Below are 19,001 nucleotides of genomic sequence, written 5' to 3' on the forward strand. Positions count from 1 at the left end.
GTGTGCTTGTTCAATAAGATAAAGAAAGAACACACACACACACACACACACACACACACACACACACACACACACAAAGTGTTTCTTAGATGAAACTCATGAGCTGTATGGAGTTGCTGTGTAGAAACATAGAAAGCCTTGCCTACAATTGTCCTTACAGTTAATCCTTACAGTTGAATTCTTTAATATGAACCCATCCTCCTATGGCAGGAACGGGAGAGATCAGAGGGGAGGATAGAATGCCCCCACTGCAGCCATGACACTATTAGTAGTGTCTAGAACTGGCAGCCAGAGGACAGGGCCCTCCTCTCCACCATACTCTCTCCGTGGTGATTCATGGCTGGATGAAGCTGTTTGGCATTGCTACACAAAAGAGAATTATCCACAGACAAGCTGGGCAGCCACAGGATATACACAAGTCATGACTCCTATCCAAGCACCCAGGCTTTCTATCTGGGGTTTCTCATGGGAGTTCAGAGCCTCTGACTTGGAATAGTCTTTATCATTTGGCCCTTTACACTGATGACTCTTAAATAGCATTTTCATTCTCTAGATTGGTCCTTGACTACCTGTCCCTAAGACTGAATCACTGACTTCATTATTTATTCTTTAGTCTGAGCCTCACTCCCTTTACCTGCTGTTTCTTAGCCTCCTCATCAGGCCTTCCTGGGAGATGACCCTCTTGCTGGGCATGATCCTGGCCCTTTTCCTGATGGAGCCGAGTACCACCTAGGATGGGAAAAAGTCTAGGTGATTGGCTGCACACGTTGGCCTTTGAAGGCATATCAAATCATTCAAAGTTCTTCATCCACATAGCCTTTAACAACTTAATAAAGCTGGAGCTTGCACCTGGGGCTCTCTCTACCTCCAACCATGACCACTCTAACTCCATGCAATAGTTTTCTATTGCCCTGTCTGCCGGTCTTCACCCCCTTGTAAACCTTTCTCTCTCAGCCATGGGGATCCTAGTTCCCACCTACCCATGCCCCAGAAAAATCCCTACTCCATGGACATGCAGGAGAAAAGAAGCAAAAGTGGGGGGAGGAGATGGAGTGGCCCTCACAATGACATCGCTACCTTGGATCAAAAACATGCCTATGGATGGGAATGTGGCTCAGTTGGTAAAGTGACTCCTAGCATAAATAAGGAAAGCTCTGGCTTCCAGCCCCAGCACCACACAAACCAGTAATAACCCCCTTAATCCTAGTACACAGGAGAGGTGAGAGAATCAGAAGTACAAGGTCATCCTTGGCTACGTGGTGAGTTCCAGGCCAGCCTGCGATATGCCAGACCCTACCTATAAACAAACAAATGAACAAACAAACAAGCATATGTTCTTAGTTGCTGCAGGAAGACAGTCTAGTGTTTCTATGCCCATTAAATGCAGAGCCAGTGCCTTTCATTGCTATTTCCTGAGTTCTTCCCTTACGATTATCCTCTACGGCTCACAGTGCAATAGGCAAGCAAGATGTTATTATCCTGACACCACTAGGTGATTCAACATGTTTATGTTGGCCCCGAGAGTTAATTCATCCTCATGCTTTATTATCTCATTATCATAATTATTATTTTTAACAACAACTATAAAAAGAAGAAATAAATTTGGATAGTCCATAAACTATAAAGTGCTCTATATAAAGCATACGATCAATCTATCCATCGTCCGCGTGACATTTATGGTATATAAACATGCTGTCACCCATTTTAAACAGTGTTTTTTAGGCATGTACTAACTTATGTATGTATATCCCTACCAAACCTTTTATTCATCTAGTGCACAAAATCGGCATTGTAAAGGAAGAAAGCTGACTCAGGCTAATGAGGAATCAAAGGGCTAATTGGAAGGCATTTGGGTTTTGGCCACTCTGCCAGGTGAGGCCTGGCTTTCTGGGAAGCTTTAATTTGTGTAACTGTTGTGAAGCAAGCGAGAGACTTTTCGCATAGCTGAGGCCATCTGCATTGCCATCTCCCGTGAGCTGCTCATGTCTTTGGCCCACTTGCTGCAGTGTTGGGAATCTCTGCTTGTAGGAAATGCTTTATCTATCATATAATTTGAACTTCCCACCCACGTGTGTTACCTGACTTTTGTTTTTGCTGTGAAAGAACTGTTTTTTATTTTTATTTTATTTATTTGAGGTGAGGACTTATTGTAGCCAAGGCTAGCCTTGACCTCCCTTGACTCAGTCTTGCCTCGAACTTGTAATCCTTCTGCCTCCACTTCTGGCATTACCACGCCCACCCTTAGCTGCCTTTTCAAAATCAAGCAACTGTATTAGCCTTTCCCTTCCTATCCAGGTCCTTAAGAAAATCTGACCCATTCCTGGTTGCAGAGAACTTCGTCTACATTTTCTACTTGCATATTGGATCTTTCACGTTTTAATCTTTGATTTTTCTCAGAACTAATCCTGACATAGTGTGAGGGATGATCTGTCTTGTTTTCTTCCATGAACATCTGACCACATGCTGTCTTCATCCATTTCCTGTTGCTATAGCAAAATTCTGGAGCGTGGGGAATTTTAAAAGAATAGATTCTTGCTTTTGCTCATTTCACTTTCCCAAGTAGTTTCCCTTCGTGTGTGTGTGTGTGTGTGTGTGTGTGTGTGTGTGTGTATCTATGTTTCACAGATGTGAGAAACTAGGAATTTGTCTTTACAGATAAAAAAAAGACTTACTTTGCTTAATATCTTGCCCTTCAATTCCACTCCCAGAACCAGGAGAATCATCCTGGTCCCCACGATCAGTGGCACCATGGTTAACAGTGGTTAACAGTGGTCTAACAGGCCACTGGAAGACTGTCACTGGCTTCATGTTTCTGAAACCTTCCCTCTACTTTGACTGTAAGGCCTTTGTGGGTTCTTTGATCCAGCAACTCCAAAAGCAGGAAGTACGCAACTTGGAGACCCTGCTCACACTTTTAAGATAATATTCCTAAAAAACAGACAAATAAGAAAACAAATTCTGAATTTTAAAAGTACAAATAGAATTTTAAAAGTACAAATAAGAGAGGTGAAGGCAGGAGAATCAGAACTTCAAGGCCATCGTTGGCTGCATGGTGAGTTTGAGGCCAGCTGGGAGTAGATGAGACAATGTATTAATTAGTTATGTTTTGTTGCTCTGTTAAAATTCCATGACCTAAAACAACTAAGGAAGAGTCTATTTTGTTTATAGTTCCAGAGGACTTGATGTTCATAATGGCAGGGAAAGTTAGACGTGGTAGGAACAGGAAGCTGAAAGATCACATATCAGTCTTACACAGGAAGGGGAGAACGCAAGCAGGAAGCAGGGTGAAGTCATGACTCTGAAAGGCCGCCCCCAGTGGTGGAATTTCCACAGCATGGCTGCATCTCCTAAAGGTTCCATAACATTCCCAAATAGCACCACCCCCTGGGGAGCAAGTGTTCAAACAGGTGAGCCTGTGGGAGACATCTCATTCAAACCGCCACAGACACGGTCTCAAAAGCAAAAATTAAATGGAAATGATCACATATGAATAGCTGTGAAGAAAACATAAACTACAGGAAATGAACACAGTAAAATAGACAGAAAAATCTTGTTGAAGAGATGAATATTTAAAAATTCAAGCCTGAAAAATCTGATTGAAGGAAGCAAAATTGAGTGGGCATTGTTGGCACAAAAGAAACCTGTGTAAAGGTGGTCACAGTGGCACAGTGTGTTGTGCTTGGAAGCAGGCAAGGTAGAGGCATGGCTTTATTTGATAACAAGCCACTCTTTTATTGGTAGGTGTTCCTATATAAAGCTACAGTTTTCATAATGACATTTTAAGTCAAATATATCGCATAGTCTAACCATATCACTCCCCACACCTAATCCTCTCTCTACTCTCAGCCCCCTTTCCCTTCTCAACACACCAAATCCTCTCTACTCTCAGCTTAAAACCATGCTCAGCTATTGCTGAGTTTTTGGAAGTTAGCATGGGCTGAGACACTGTCTTTAAAGTAATTAATTAATTAGTTAATTGACTGGTCAATTTGAAAAGACACGGTAAGATAATCAATTAATAAATGTCTCCCACAGAGTTACTGCTCTTCTGGGCTTTGTTGCTGTCTGTCATTGACTCTGTTACTTGTCTTCTCTCTGTGACAAAAGAGCCAAAAAAGAAGTAAACATGCAGGAGGTCCTCAGTCACAGTCTCAATGTAGACAAACATACATGAAGTCCTTGGTCACAGTCTCAGCACAGAGAAACATGCAGGAGGTCCTTGGTCATAGCCTCAGTGTAGACAAACATACATGAAGTCCTCGGTCACAGTCTCAGCACAGAGAAACATGCATGAGGTCCTCGGTCACAGCCTCAGCACAGAGAAACATACATGAGGTCCTGGGTTACAGCCTCAGTACAGACAAACATACAAGAGGTCCTCAGTCACAGCCTCAGCATAGACTCCATCATAGTAGGGAAATCACGAGAGCAGTAACTTGGGGCATCTGGCACATTGCATCCACAGTTAATCAGAGAGTGAGGCCTGGAGAGATGGTGCTGAGGGTTAGCACACTGACTGCACTTGCAGAAAACCTGGGTTCAGTTCCCAGCACCCACATGGCAGCTCATGACCATCCCTGACTCCAGTTCCAGAAGACCCAACCACCTCTTCTGGCCTCCATGGGCACCATAGGCACCAGGCATGCAGATGATACACATACATACATACGTACATATAAAACACACATATAAGCCAAAACAAATTTTAAGAAGCAGAAAGCAATTAGTCCTAGCTCTCAGCTCCATTTTTATCCAGTCCAGGACCCCAGATCACAGATATGGCACCTATATTTAGGAGAGTCTCCTCATTATTTTTAGTTTAGGATAATCCTTCACCAGCATGACTGGGAACTAACCTAATCTTGATAATCCCTCATAAGTGTGCCCAGAGGTGATCTAAGGTGATCTAGATCCTGTCAAATTGACAACCAGTATCGACTGTCACAATAACTAACTTACGACAAAAACCAGGAGAGAACAGAATTCTTAGCCTCATTTTGCAGATGACATCACTGAGACTCAGAAATTCGACTCAATCGTCCAGGTCTCTCGGAGAAGTGGGGCACCTGACTATGATGGCAGTTTGACCTGATCGCAAAGACTAAGTTACCTCCCTGCACTCCCAGAATGCAAAGAGAACAGAGGACATTGGATGCCCCATGAGAAGGCCTTGGTGTGGGCAGTTGGTGTAAAGGGGTGATGACAGAAATAGAGAGGACCGGAAGTGAGCAATTCATGGGTACCATTTGACCCAAGAGAGAGGTGGGGTTATTCCTTGATGACTGGTGGTCAAGCGCCCAGTGATAGACAAGGTCAAGTGTCAGAGCTTCGGGAGAGCTTGGAGTTGACTAGAGAGAGCTTCTGGATGGTCTACTCTATTGGAATGTGTGCACTGAGCCATGGCCTTCGAGAATCCGTGGCATCTCAAATCCCCAGGGCCTCTAAGATACGAGTTACCAGAAGCCTGCTAGGCCCAGATCTTGTCTGAATTGCCATGTGCAAGGGAATCTTGGTGCCAACCCAGAAACAATTTTTCCGCCCTTCCCCGTGGCTCCAAGCAAGTATCTGAATTCACTGTGTGGCAGTCTCTTTCCCAGACAGTGTGTTGCTTCCTAGGCACCAGCCACATAAGAGCATGCTTCTGCAATCGCCAGCAGCAGCCGAGCAGACGTGGTTCCACAGTACATTGTAAAAGTTTTACGGTTAGTGAAGATAAGTGCAAAATGAATCCCTAAAGAACAAAGCAATTTTAAAAAGCACATAATGAAGCAATTAGCTCAAAACGGTGGGGAGCAGAGGTAGGCACCCTCCCTCGGAGGACTGGTCTGGGAGGGGTCTTCACACCAACGCTTTGTTCCTTATGCTGTTCAATGAGGGAGCCGTGAGAAGCGGGATGATGAGACACATGGACAGGATGGAAGCTGACAAAGAATTCTGGAAGTCAACTCAAAGGAAAGCTTACTTTCTGAATAATCTAAGGTCAAGGGAGTAAAGAGTCATAATAGCCATTATTGGGGCAATCCCCAGAATTCGTTCATAGCCTGCGGATTAGATAGGAAAAGTGTGTCAACACTGAATTTCCCAATTTGGGAGAAAAGTCAAGACAAAAGCAAATGAATTAAAAATTTAAAAAGATAAGTAAAACAGAAACGAAAAAGCAGGAGCCAGCAATTTTGTTTAAGTCTCTGGGACTTTAACAAAAGGGTGTTTCTTGCCTTTTTCTGCTTTTCTTGCAAAAAAACAAAGGGACAGAAAAAAACCTTAAAATTACATTTGCATGCACACACACACAAACGTGTGCACTCACACTTGGACACATGTTGGGGCACTTATAGGAGTTAGAGGGCAACTCCGCCTGCCTGTGAATTCCAGGGTTTGAACTCAGGTTCTTGGGCTTAGCAGCAAGCCCCTTTTCCCACTGAGCCATCTAACCAGCCCCTTACTGTCATTTCTTTAGCTGGGCTGGACTGCTGGTTTGTTTCAGGGGCTGGAAGGGTGCTCCTTAGGAACCATTTGTTTATAGCTCTAATGTCCCAGGCTTGAAGCAAGGAACAATGCCACATTGCAGGAAGTGGGGCTCTTCTCCCTGCCTCTTCCTCATTTTCATCATTATTGTAATGCAGATACTGTCATGATTTCCTTAGACAAGTTTCTTTCTTCTCATCAAACAGAGAGTCTGTCTGAGTCTGAGCTAGGTTCTCTGCATATATGTTATGGTTGTGTAGCTTGGTGTTCTTGCAGGATTCTTGCCAGTGGGAGTGGGGGTGTGTTTGACTCTTTTGCCTGCTCTTGGGTCTCTTTCCCTTCTACTGGGTTGCCTTGTCCAGCCTTGATATGAGGATTTGTGCCTAATCTTTTTGTAACTTGTTCTGTGTTCAGTGTCTATCCCTGGGAGGCCTGCCATTTACTTTTTTAAAGGAGATGGAAAAGTGGATCTGGGGAAGAAGGGAGTTAGGGAAAGACTAGAAGGAGTGAAGGGAAGGGAAACTGCAGTTGGGATGTAATGCATGAGAGAAGAACAAAAGAAAAAGACGTTTTCTTCTTAGGGATGATAGCATGATGTGGTAAGACAGATACATTTTTAAGGATCAAGTCACAGATGTGTAATTACAAATTACAAAGCCTGCAGAGCTGCACTAGGTGGCTGTGGTTGTACACATTTCCTGTCTTGGTATTCTGAAGCTGAGCGTCTAGACCGGGCGCAGGAGGACCAGACCTGGTCAGGGGTCCCTTTCTGACTTCTTAACAACCACCCCCACCTTGTCTTCCCTGGCAGAGAGATAGTTTCTGGTGTCCTTTCCTCTGACAAGGACACCTTGTGGATCAAGGATCCTCTCATGACATCTCACCTAGTCACCTCCTTACTGACCCTCTCTCATATTGTACCAGTGATGGGCAGGGAGGACCCAGAAGCCTGGACTCAGTGGAAGGACGGACTGTATTTGCTGACATATTGGGTGTGGAAGAAGAGGAAATGACAATTCCAGCAAATTATGGGTTTCAAGTATGGGTTGTTATATGGATGAGAGAAGGTGAAGGGCAGATGGGGAGAAAGAGAAGGAAATCAAGAAGTCTGGCTTGGACCAGCTGAACTTGAGATGTCTGGGTGGTATGTGAGATGGGATGGAGGTAGCTGGGCATATTAGCCTCCGCTGTGGAGGGTTACAGTCTCCTTGTGCCTAGAACAGCACCCAGCGTAAGTGAGCCTCCTAGCTGAGGGTCTTACAGTGCTGGTAAGCATGAAAATACTTAGTGGGTGCTAAGCCGTGCTAGATGGTGATGTAAACTTCTACAGTTAGCCACTGAATCCCCACAGCTGCTCTTGGAATTGGTTGTTTCTGTCTCTGTTCTCCATATAAGGAAACTGAGAAGGTGAGATGAATTGCCTCCAGGCAAAGGTTCAGCAAACAGGAATTAGGTGATTTTGCACCAAAATGTTTGACCCTGAGCCTCTGCTCAGAACCATGATGATGTCATGTCTTCCAAGAGGCATACTTCTGACCCATTTCCTACTCTGTTTCTGAAGTATGATGTGACCTTGAACTTCAGTGTGTTTACCTGGGAAGTAATGGGAATGACTGGCACAGTCCCCTTCAAATAAGCTCTTCCACGATGCTGATTCCCTTTGTAAAGTTTGCTACTAATGTAATGTCACCTAGGTGCCATTTGGCAAGGACATTTGTGAAGGTGCCCAAGTTGACAATTCATTTGGATATGGATTAAGGACAAAGGCCTTTCAACGTCATCCTGGCACACAGATGTATAGTTAGTTTCTCACTGCTGTGGCAAAATGCATCACCAAACAACCCAAGGAAAGAATGGTTTGTTTGGCTTGTGGTTTCAGGGGACTTGCAGTCCACCATCATGGCTGACTAGCAAACAGGAAGAACTTACCATGAAGGAGCCCGGGATGACACACTGCAGAGACCCTCTCTCCAGCCAGGCCTCCCAAAATAGGAATACAATATTCAAATAGTTGAGTCTGTAGGAGGAAGTCTACAGTCAACCCATAATATCAGTTTTTGTTATCTGAATTCTAAGCACATGACAGATAAGCTTCTTATAACAAATTTCATTCTGGGTGGAATAAAAAATGAGTCCCTGGACTTCTATAATCTTTTTTTAAAAAAACAATATTTTATTCACAGGTATGTGTTTGTGACTGCTAGTGCACCATGTGCATGCAGATGCCCTCAGGGGCCACAAGAGGGTTTCCCATTCCCTAAAACCGGAGTTGCAGGTGGTTGTGAGCTGCCTGCTATGGGTATTGGGAGCTGAACTCAGATCCGCTGCAGGAACAACCAATGCTCCTAATGGCTAAGCCGTCTCACCTGTTTCCATCTCTACCATCTTAATAATAAACTGGGGAGCCCCACTGTGACAAACCTGGTGAGGAGTACCTGGACCAGATGCCCAATTCCAGGGTCTGACTTCTACCTGCCCCATCTTAGTGACACCAAAACCCTCATCAGACGGTGCCCGTCCTAGGAGTAACAGAGTGTATGCTTCCCTCCTGTGCTCCTGGTTGCTCTGGTTTGGGAAAGGCTCCTCCACGCTTACCATGGCGATTGTCTTGGCATTGACTCAGAGACATCCTTTGAGGCAATGTCATTCTTTGGGGAGGAGGGGCATCTGTTATGGACAGCCAGTTTGAATGTGATTGGGACAGGCTAATGAACCATTCATATGTGTGGGATTTGCTTCTGATTAGATTAAGCCTCAGAGAGAGGAAAAAAAACAGACACTGATTAGAGACATAAAAAAGGAAATGCTTTAAATGAGTAAGGAGCTCGTCTTCATATAGCAAAGTAGAAATTAAACACAGTCCATGGGTCTGCTCTGCAGAGCAGCTGGATGGATGGAGAAAGCAGTTCACAGAGGAAGGTAGCTCACAGCTACTGAAAGGGCCTTAACCCAAATACAAAAAGTAAATAAATGGGCCCCGTCAGATGGAAGTGACTCCTCTTACCAAGGAGGGGTAAGGTTTTATTTAACTGTGTAGAGGTTGGTACTTGACTTTGGGACATTCAAACTTAGCACCAGGGATGATAATGAGGCCAGAGATTTTGGTGCAAAGCAAAGATGTACTTGACCAGGTAGCACATGTGGTTAGGGACAGCTTGGCCTTTGGCTAATGATCTCTCTCTGCTCTTCAGGTTTTTACTAGAGCTTTGCTCTATGGAAATATCTTAATTAATCAAGTTCCTTCCCAGGATCTTGTAGCCTGATGCTAAGATCTGGGTCAGCCCCAGCTAACATCTGTATCTCCTGGCCAAGGGCTGCAACCGTGGTTACAGCCCAGGCCTCAGCAGCTAGCTCACTCTGTCATTCACATGATTGCCACATGGCTACTGTCAATAGCTTTCTGGGTAATGTATGTCTGTGTGATCTCCAAGCCACAGCCTTCTCTCCTTTCCCCCTGCTGGTTTTTCTGTTTTGTGTCTAACCCTGTTCCAGACTCCAGTCTGTAGCCTCTTTTGCAGGGGTCCCGATACTCTCCTTGAGCCTCAGATACTAGATCTTACTGTCTGTGTTTTCAACCTCTGAGCAGTCTCATCACCTTGAACTGGGATGTCTACTTGCTCCCTATGCTAGGACCTTCCTTCTACAAAGTCAGAATTGAGTTCCTGTACCATGGGGCCATCCCTCTTTACAGATAGGAAAAATCATAGATTACAACATCAGAGTCCAACCTCAAAGATGCCCCAGGAACTCATTATCTGCTCATACCACAGCTCCCTGAGGGGTGGGAGACTCTATGGGTAGCCTTCATTCAGGTGGTGACTTAGGGGTTCTGGTTGTTTCTTTTAGGGGTTCACTGTCTTTGAACTTCAAGGTCTCTCTAGCTTAAATATGCAATGGATAGGTTGCCTGATAGAAGAATGCATCATGACAATTCTCAACAACATGGATACTCTCCAGCCTGGCCCAAGAAGCAGCAGTGGGCATTTCTTCTCTCAAGTTGTTGGTATGAGCTGTTCACAGTCCCTCCACGGAAGCAACAGATGCCCTTGAGAAACAAATGCCTCTGTTATACCCTTGGGAACACCCTCACCCCACAATATGTTCAGGTCTGTCATCTCCCCTTTCAAATAAGAGACATGAGGTAGTCAGGGGTAAGCATTGCTTTACCCAGAGTTGGGAGAGCTGCCTTGAAATCTCCATAACCATGCACAGGAAAAGAAGCCCTAGAGGAATTCATGTCCTGGGGCTCCACAGCCCTAATAAGATTGGTCAGAGCTCTGGGCACTCAGGAGTGTAGTGAGTAGAGGCCTCTGCACATGCCTGGCCGGTTTGCAGAAGCCGTGCCTCTTCAGGTGTCCCAAACTGGCTTCTGGGTTTCCCTGCAAGTGAGCAGCTGTTTCTGCACAGCCAGACCCTTGCAAAACAGCTCTCAGACATTTCGGTCTAGCTCATCTCTCCTTGGCTTTCCTGCTTTCTGGCGATTCTGAAGGAGTCCTTTGTGATGGGAACCTGCCTGAGTGTTCCAAACATTCAGACCGTTCAGGGACACCAACCGAGAAGCTGCACCACATTTCCAAGGAGCAGGCGACTCTTTGGGAATATTCGTTGCTGGAAAGCAGCTTGAGAAACTGGGACCCCAGGGAGTGTTCTGTGAGGGCTGGTGGAAGACCCAGCGTGGCCAGGTCTTACAACTGTTCCCTAATGCAGGAACACACAGAGGTAAATAAAACCACTTTATTACGGGGCCGCGATGAAAGGGGACAAACTCACAAAATACAGAGAAAGACTGAGGCTGCTGCTGATCCCGTGCTGCCTTACTGCTGCTCTGGGTCTCCCCTTACGCCAAACAAGAGTCAGAGCAAGAGAGTGGGCTTGCTCCTTCTTCCAGCTTATCAGTCCCCACGTAGTCCCTCGGACCACACCCTCAGGGCTGAGTCAATTCCCACAACAGCTCCGTCTGCTTTAACTAAATATCTGCCCTTGGAAACCTAGGGCAGTGCCAATGAAGCTCTCAGAGTAAGAAGAAACAAAGTCCAACTTTGATCCTTCATGAATAGAGCAACTATTAGCTGAGTGTCTCCCACATGCCTGGCTCTGCATGGGCCTTGGAGTACGGCAGAGGTGAGTCTTCTGCTAGAGTCTGCCATTGTAGGTTAGTGACAGGAAAGGAAAGCAAACAAAACCAACCATCTCACTGACAGTCAGGCGAGACGGCGAAGGAAAACTGTGGAGAGAATTTCTACCCATGTCACTGAAGTCAAAAAGTGGCAAGGGGGCTGGGTAGAAAGCTCAGTAGTTAAGAGCACTAAATACCCATGCAGAGAACTGGAGTTTGTTTCCCAGCACCCATGTCAGGTGTCTTATAGCCATCTGCCACCTGCATCTCCATCCCAGGGGACCCAATGGCCTCTTATGACCTCTACAGGCAAAGCATCTACACTCATGCATGCTCGCATACATGTGCATGCACACACACACACACACACACACACACACACTTAAAATTAAAATAAACCATTAAATGAAAATGTTGGTAAAGACGTGAAATAACATGCGTCTCATTTATGCTGGTGGGAGGGAGATCAAAAGCCATCATTTGAAACAGCCCCTTCTTCCCATGGGCAAGTTGACTGTGTACCTCACTTGTACTGGAGACATGCTGCTGTGGCAAAATGCACAGAGTGAGGCCCACTCGAGCCCCAGGAGCTATGTACAAGAGTGTTCCCAGGATCTCTCCACAACACTGGAAACAAGGCTGCCGACCAACAGGAGGAGAATGCATAAATAAATCAGGGTGTATTTATAGAATGGAATTCTGGGGTGAGGAAAATAAGCGAACTAAGAAGAAAAGGGCACATGCAGTGGTTCTGTTTATATAGTGTCCAAAAACAGCAGTGTGGGGGTTAAATTAATGGTAAGAAAATGACTACCCAACTTCAGGATACTGGGTTACCTTTGGATAATTTTCTGAGCGATTGCCAAGGAAGCATTGTTTCTGAAGACAGGAGGTATGCTGGCGTTTATACAGTGCGCATTTAAACTGTACACAGGGCCAGTCTTCTCTCTGTTTCTCACTCTTCCTCTTTCTCTCCTCTCCCTCCCCCATCTCTATTTCCCTCTGTGTCCTCAGAGTTATCTCTGCCTAAGAGGAAGCATGAGGAATGTTCATGGAAAGGTCATTTAACCAACATTAGGGTGTCGGGGAGGTAGACGAGAATTCCAGAGATGTGTTATATACTCACGGAGAAGACGCAGTTCCTGGGAAGGTGAGGACAGGGGTCCATGGACATGGTCTACCTCGGGAACTGAGAGGAGGTAGCGTAACTGGCTGTAGAGCGGGTGATGGCATTTTCAGGGAATAGAAGTGTACTCTAGGGATCCTGGGAGTCTGGTTAGGCAGAGTGATTTTTGTCAGAAACTGAAGATTTTCCAATTCTGTAGACTTGGACAGAGGCCATCTCTGCACTTATGCTGCCTTTATCTAGATCCTCCCCTGCCTCGTGCACCTGATCTTGGCTTGCTGATCTTTAGCCTTGCTCAGATCTAGCCTCTAGTTCCTTATTTTTTTCCCCATGCAAGGCTGTGACTGGGTAAGGTTAGTGAAATATTGTAGTTGGTATTTTCTTTGGCACCAACCAACTCCCAAATAAAGACATAGAGACTTATCACTAATTATGAGTGCTTGCCCTTAGCTTAGGCTCATCCCACCATTGCTGGGCTTTAATGTCTTCCTTGGGGGAGACGGGGAGAAAGTGTGACATCAGTGACATAGACTCTGAGAGTCTGGTGAAAGAGATACAGCAGACTCATTTGTTCAGCAATGGGGAATGCCTTTTATACCCTCTCAGCACCCAGGCATTGCAATCTGCTGACATTGCGTGGTCACCCCTCATTGGCTAAGCAATATCAGAGTCCCTGACAGCAGCAGGCAGACTCCAGATGGCTCCTCTTGGCCTGGTAGGTCTTAACTTCCAACATCCCACTAGCTCTTCTAACCTCATTTAACCTGTTTCTATCCATCTACATTTTACCTTGGGGCTTCTTACCTTTCTTTTACTCTGTATGTCCTACTTTCCTGCTTCCTCCATGCTTGCCTGGCTGGCCCTGGTGTCTCACTGTCATCTCTTTTTCTTCTTCATTCTCTGTCGAGCCTAGATTCCTCCTCTGCTTATTCTCTCTGCCCAGACGTCCTGCCTGTACCTCCTTCCTAAGTATTGGCCATTCAGCTTTTTATTAGACCAATCAGATGCCTTAGGCAGGCAAGGTAAACAAATTCAACACATCTTTACATAATTAAACAACTATTCTGTAAACAAATGTGACCACATTTTTACATAGATAAACTAATATTCCTCAACAAGATACCTGTGGTACAAAGTTGAAGAACACCCTGAAAGAGAGGGCCATGTCTGTCTTGTCCATATTTCTGCTTCCCTGCATCTCTGATCCTTAAGTCAGTCTCAGAATGAGTCTCTGATCCTCCCATACCCTTCTCAGGCCTTAGCATTAATTTCCTCATCCTCTTCCATCCTTCCCAGTTTCAGCTTTCCACTGTTGTCTCAGATTTTCATGGCCAAACTAGTGAGACCACTGCATATGAAAAGATTAGCCACTTCAGCCAAGAAATCAGGACCACGTGAGTGATGTTACTCTTATGTTCAAAAAGTTTGGAAGAATGGAACCAGGCTGGCTTTGGATGGATGGAGAGTAGGGAAAGAGTTTTATGGGCTGGGAGAACTGGAGCAACGTTGTTCCAAGAAATAAGAACTCATTAGTGTCACAAGGAGACTCCAACCGAAGTGGCCATGGTTATGAGGTGCAAGGCTGGGAATGTCACTACTCACTAATGTACCTTACCCATGGTTAGTACAACTAATACACTATGTTAACTGATACATTGTTCTTTCTATGGAGAGAGCCTCATGACCCTCAGTAGGCCTGGGCTGAGATAATAGCTCGGTCAGTAAAGTGCTTGTATTTTGAACTTGAGGACCTGAGTTTAATCTCCAGCACCCAGGCTTCAGAAATATGTGTGGTGGCATGTGCTTGTAATCCCACCCTAGGATAATCAGTGAGCCCAAAGTCTCAGTGATAGACTATATGTCATAAAACAAGGCGGACAGTGCCTGAGGAACAGTTCCTTGGTTGATTTCTGACATCTGTGTACATTCATACAAACACATGATCCCACACATAGACATACACACATGCATGCACCTGTACATATACATAGGCACAAAGGCACTCATGTGCACACACACACACACACATACACACCTACATACACAAATGTATACACATGCATATTCCTATAGACATGCTTACACACACAAAGAGACACAAACAAAACAGACACATACACACACACACATACACACACGAGAGAGAGAGAGAGAGAGAGAGAGAGAGAGAGAGAGAGAGAGAATCCTTCTCAATAGATGACATTAAAGCAAATGGATTGAACATAAAAGCACATGAAGCCATCTTGTTGTCCCACCTCGGTGTCTCCCAACTGTGACTCAGGCTATGGCTCTGTGAGTTGTGTCTCAAGACCCAGTCATCATTTGAGATATGAGACTTCTCAAAGTAAGAGTGGAAGGGATCTAAAGAGTCACGGAGTTTGTCAAGCCCATTTGATAGCTTGGTAAAGGGATAATCAGCACAGGAATGTTGGTTATGGAAGCAGCACAGGCCTCACCCTTTCACCAGTAACTTTTGTCTCGGAGAGAGAAAGAAACCGAACTCTTCCTGAGACCCCTCAGCAGGGCTGGCTTTGCAGTGAGCGGTATTCATATTGAATTTCCCTTAAATCCCCCAGGTAACCCTTATTCCCAGTCAAAGAGCAACTGGCAAGCTTAGACAAGTAGAACTCAGTGGTTATACGCGGCAGGGTCAGGATCTGTGCCCTCTCCCACCAGCCTCTAGAAATCTGGGCTTCTTTGCAGCCCCACACTGAAGCCTGAAGCCTTTGCAGAACTGGTCACAAGATCAGGGTTTTCCAGGATGGGCTGGCAGGGCGGGCTCTTTCCTGTGAAGCAGTTGTTCACACTCTGCCTTTGGCTCTTGGTCACACCTGGAGATCAGGGCCAGCAGCTCCTCCGGAGGCATAGCCAAGCATCTGTGAAGTTTGGAGCCTCTGTCAGGAGTACCCAGCTCCACAGGAGAAAGCTGTTGCTATCATCCACGTGCATGTGATGGCTTCCCAGGTTTCACAATGTTAATTTAAGCTCTGTAGTCAAAGTAAGTCTCTTTGGTGGCAGTAGTTTCCACTTTAATGTCAACCGTCCGCTGAAAAACCACCTGGGTTTGAAGGAAGTCACTGTGTTCAGTAAAATCTGGCCACATTTTATGTTTATGGCTTTTATTCGGGCATTCAGCTGAGCTAGTTAAGACTGTGTCCCTGTAGTCAGTGAAAGCCCAGGACCCTCAAATTCACTTATTCACATAACAGCTGTTGAATAGATACGAAGAAGCAGGCCTGGTATATACAGGGGAAACACGCAGACATATCCTTGCTTTTGTAGCAGTTACCATCCAATTCTTAAAGACAAATATTTAAAGAATAAGTACATACACCAAAATATGAATGTTTTATTTAGCGATGTGGACACTAAGGGTATTCCGAGATGGTCTAACCTAGTAATGGTGGGTCAAGGAAATGTCGAGTTGGCCAGCAATTATTCTAGGCAGGTGGGTTAGCAGGGCTGTGAAGGCAGAGGCTGGAAGGGACTTGGTATGGTCTGGCATCATTTTTCTCAATGGCCAACAGAGAAGGAGGGACCCAGCCTGGGGTTGGCATGTTGCCTGATGTCTCCAGTATCTGTAGACTTATTGCACACCCTCACCTTAATGTGACTCTTGCTCGCCTGTTGCCTGTGACCTCTTGGTCTTTTATCCTCTCCGTCACTCCCTTGGTTCACACCTCTCCTCCCCTCTCTTCATGGATCCCCACCCCTGAAACTCACCTTTTCTCCAGTGGCCCTGCTCCTGTGAACCAATCTTTTCTGTGCATATCCTGTAACTGACTTGTGACTTGCCATTGGGCATTAGGTATTTCCTGTGCCGAGGACAGCGCTCCGATTTCCTCATCCTCTGCCTGCCCCCAACCCCCATGGAAACTTCCTGACATCACACAACTCGAATACAAGGCTTTCTTTTCCTAACACGGCTGAGCATCCCAGAGAGGAACTCTAAGGTCATCTGTGAGTAAGACTTCAGAGGTTCTCTTGGGTCAGCAGAGCCATTTGTCACCCAGGAATAAATAAGCACAAGCCCTTTCTAGTTGACATCAGTGTCATTGGCAGAGTCCTAAAGTTAATGTGTACACAGGCCAAATCTACACCTTCTACTCCAAAGAGCAGATGCTGCCTAGAACTCACAGGCCACACCTCCCTCCATGGACAGGCTCAACGGAAGGGAAGAGACTGTGGGTCCCCTGAGTAAGCAAGGGCTCCCAGTCTCTGAGGAGCAAGTCTTGCACCCTTCTCTGCTGGTGTGGTCACCTGAGCTCAGCAGCCAATTTACTCATCAAAAGTGAACGGCAGAAAAAGTCAAATGACAGCAGTCTCAACAATGAATGTCAAACACAGGCACAGGCCAAGAGTCCAAGGAACAGCCATGTGACTTGATTAGGCCAGAGTTTAGCCCAGAGGCACCATGCCTGTGGTACCACGGCAGGACGAGCACTGGCTGAGAGGCCCTGCCCTCGTGCCTGATTCCTTCCCTTCCTCCATCACCTTCTGTGCAGTTTCCATGACACAGCAGGCGCAGGGCTGAGCACCTCTCATGCTGCATCTCACTCCCTCGCTGGGCGGAATGGGGCCTCAGGAGGGCATGCAACCTGCCAAGGTACACACACAGCAGTTTCGAGCAGAGGTCAAATTCGGAATTCCCTTCTCACGGACACCAAAGCTGTGCTGTTAAATGTGATGTTCAGCACCTAGCCGCCATAGCCCGCCACTGTCCCGCCTTTCCCCCCAGGAAGCCATGATCTGCTCTGAGGACCACTTAGAAGTACACGTCAGAAGGAAAATTTGATGAGGGGCATAAAGAACATTTTGAAAGAAGAAAGATGATTAAATAAGCAGTTGGTGGGAGGGGAGGAGATGGGACCACAAAACAGAGAGTGGGGAAGTGACTTTGAACCTATTCCTGGACACATTGTGTGTGCTGAAGTCTAACTGATGAAAGAAGAACTGAGCGTAGAATGAAGACGTACTCAGTGCGCTCATCCTATCCACTGTGCTGGGGAGCACCATTTGAGGCGGGGGATAGGGTGAGTGGTGCTGCCAACCTGGCTCTGGTTACCATGTCAGGCACACAGGCTCTTAAGGGCAAATGGCAAGTTGATTCTGAGAAGCGGGACTCCCGACAGATCACTGCAGTGAATAGCATCCTGTTTCGCATTGTTGAAATGCATCGAGTAGTAGCCGCATTCCAGCCGCAGGAAAAAACTTACCCTGGCACTGTGTGTTGTCAATAATGCAGTCACAGGATTCATGGGTTATAAGGGCAACGTGCCCTGGAAATGGCGCTGTCTCTAGGATAGGTGAGTCCTACCAGGAAGGGGCACAGCCCAGAGACTGTCATGTTCCCTCTCCTGACCCTCAGAGTCAACCCCTGGAGATGCCAACTGCTCTTAAAACATGGTCACCCGTGAGGAGCATCAGCTCTGCCTCAGCTTTGGGAGGCAGGCAGATCTTTGTGTTGTAAACGCCAGCTGTGTGCTTTTGGATAATCAGCCTTTTTCAGGTGTTTCTCACCTGGAGTTGGAGATGATGGCAGTGACCTCTCAGGCTGCTCAGAGCATTCTCCGTATAATTTGTATGGTTGTGAACAGGTTTGACCAAGGTCTTGTAATGTACCAGTGCCTTGTGTATGATCAATTTAATCCTCCCCAGTACCTCATGATCCCCGAGGAGACAGAAACGTAGGCACAGGTGAGTCAGGGTGACTGCTCAGAGCCACACAGCCAGTATGAAGCAGAGCCCAGAGCTGGACCGAGGCAGACTGGTTGCAAGCCTCAGTTGACAGCAGTGTGCTTAACTGCCTACGCCTCAGCCCCACACTGCCCCCAGTGTATACCCCAGGCCTGGAACATAGCTGTCACTCAGTAGGAATTCTTGTCTCCTTTTATTGACCCTGAATAGTACACTAAGGGACAAATGATCAAATTTCCTTCCAGTAGCCATGGTGATAGAGATCTTGTGAAACTGATCGGAGGGAGAAGAGGACTTCCTAATCAACACAGCCAATTAGATAAACCTAAATCTTGCCAGATCCTGGGCCAGGACTTACTGCTGTTAGTGGACAAGTGTCAAACACAGGAAGGTTCCCTGCCACACTGCCAAGTGAGAATGCTGAGCAAATACCTCCCACTGTCACCAGAAGTGTGGAGTGCTTCCCCTCAGGAGTCCGTGGAAGAGGGGGCAGAAGTCAAAGCACCTGGCTCTTTCTCAGTAGCTGTCATTGACCTTTGTCCAGATCTTTGAAGGTCCATTTGAAGATGGACTTCTGAGCTGGGAGTCCCCAGTAGT

The 19,001-nt window shown here is 46.2% G+C and overlaps 1 protein-coding gene across 3 annotated transcripts in view; it reads left to right on the top strand.

The window, feature by feature from the left end:
- Positions 1 to 19,001, top strand: part of Galnt18 (polypeptide N-acetylgalactosaminyltransferase 18) — a 305,496-nt gene that overhangs the window by 234,037 nt on the left and 52,458 nt on the right. The gene's annotated exons all lie outside the window — the stretch shown is intronic.

This window comes from Myodes glareolus, chromosome 7, assembly GCF_982192425.1.
Source record: "Myodes glareolus chromosome 7, mMyoGla1.1, whole genome shotgun sequence".
NCBI classification, from domain to species: Eukaryota; Metazoa; Chordata; class Mammalia; order Rodentia; family Cricetidae; genus Myodes; species Myodes glareolus.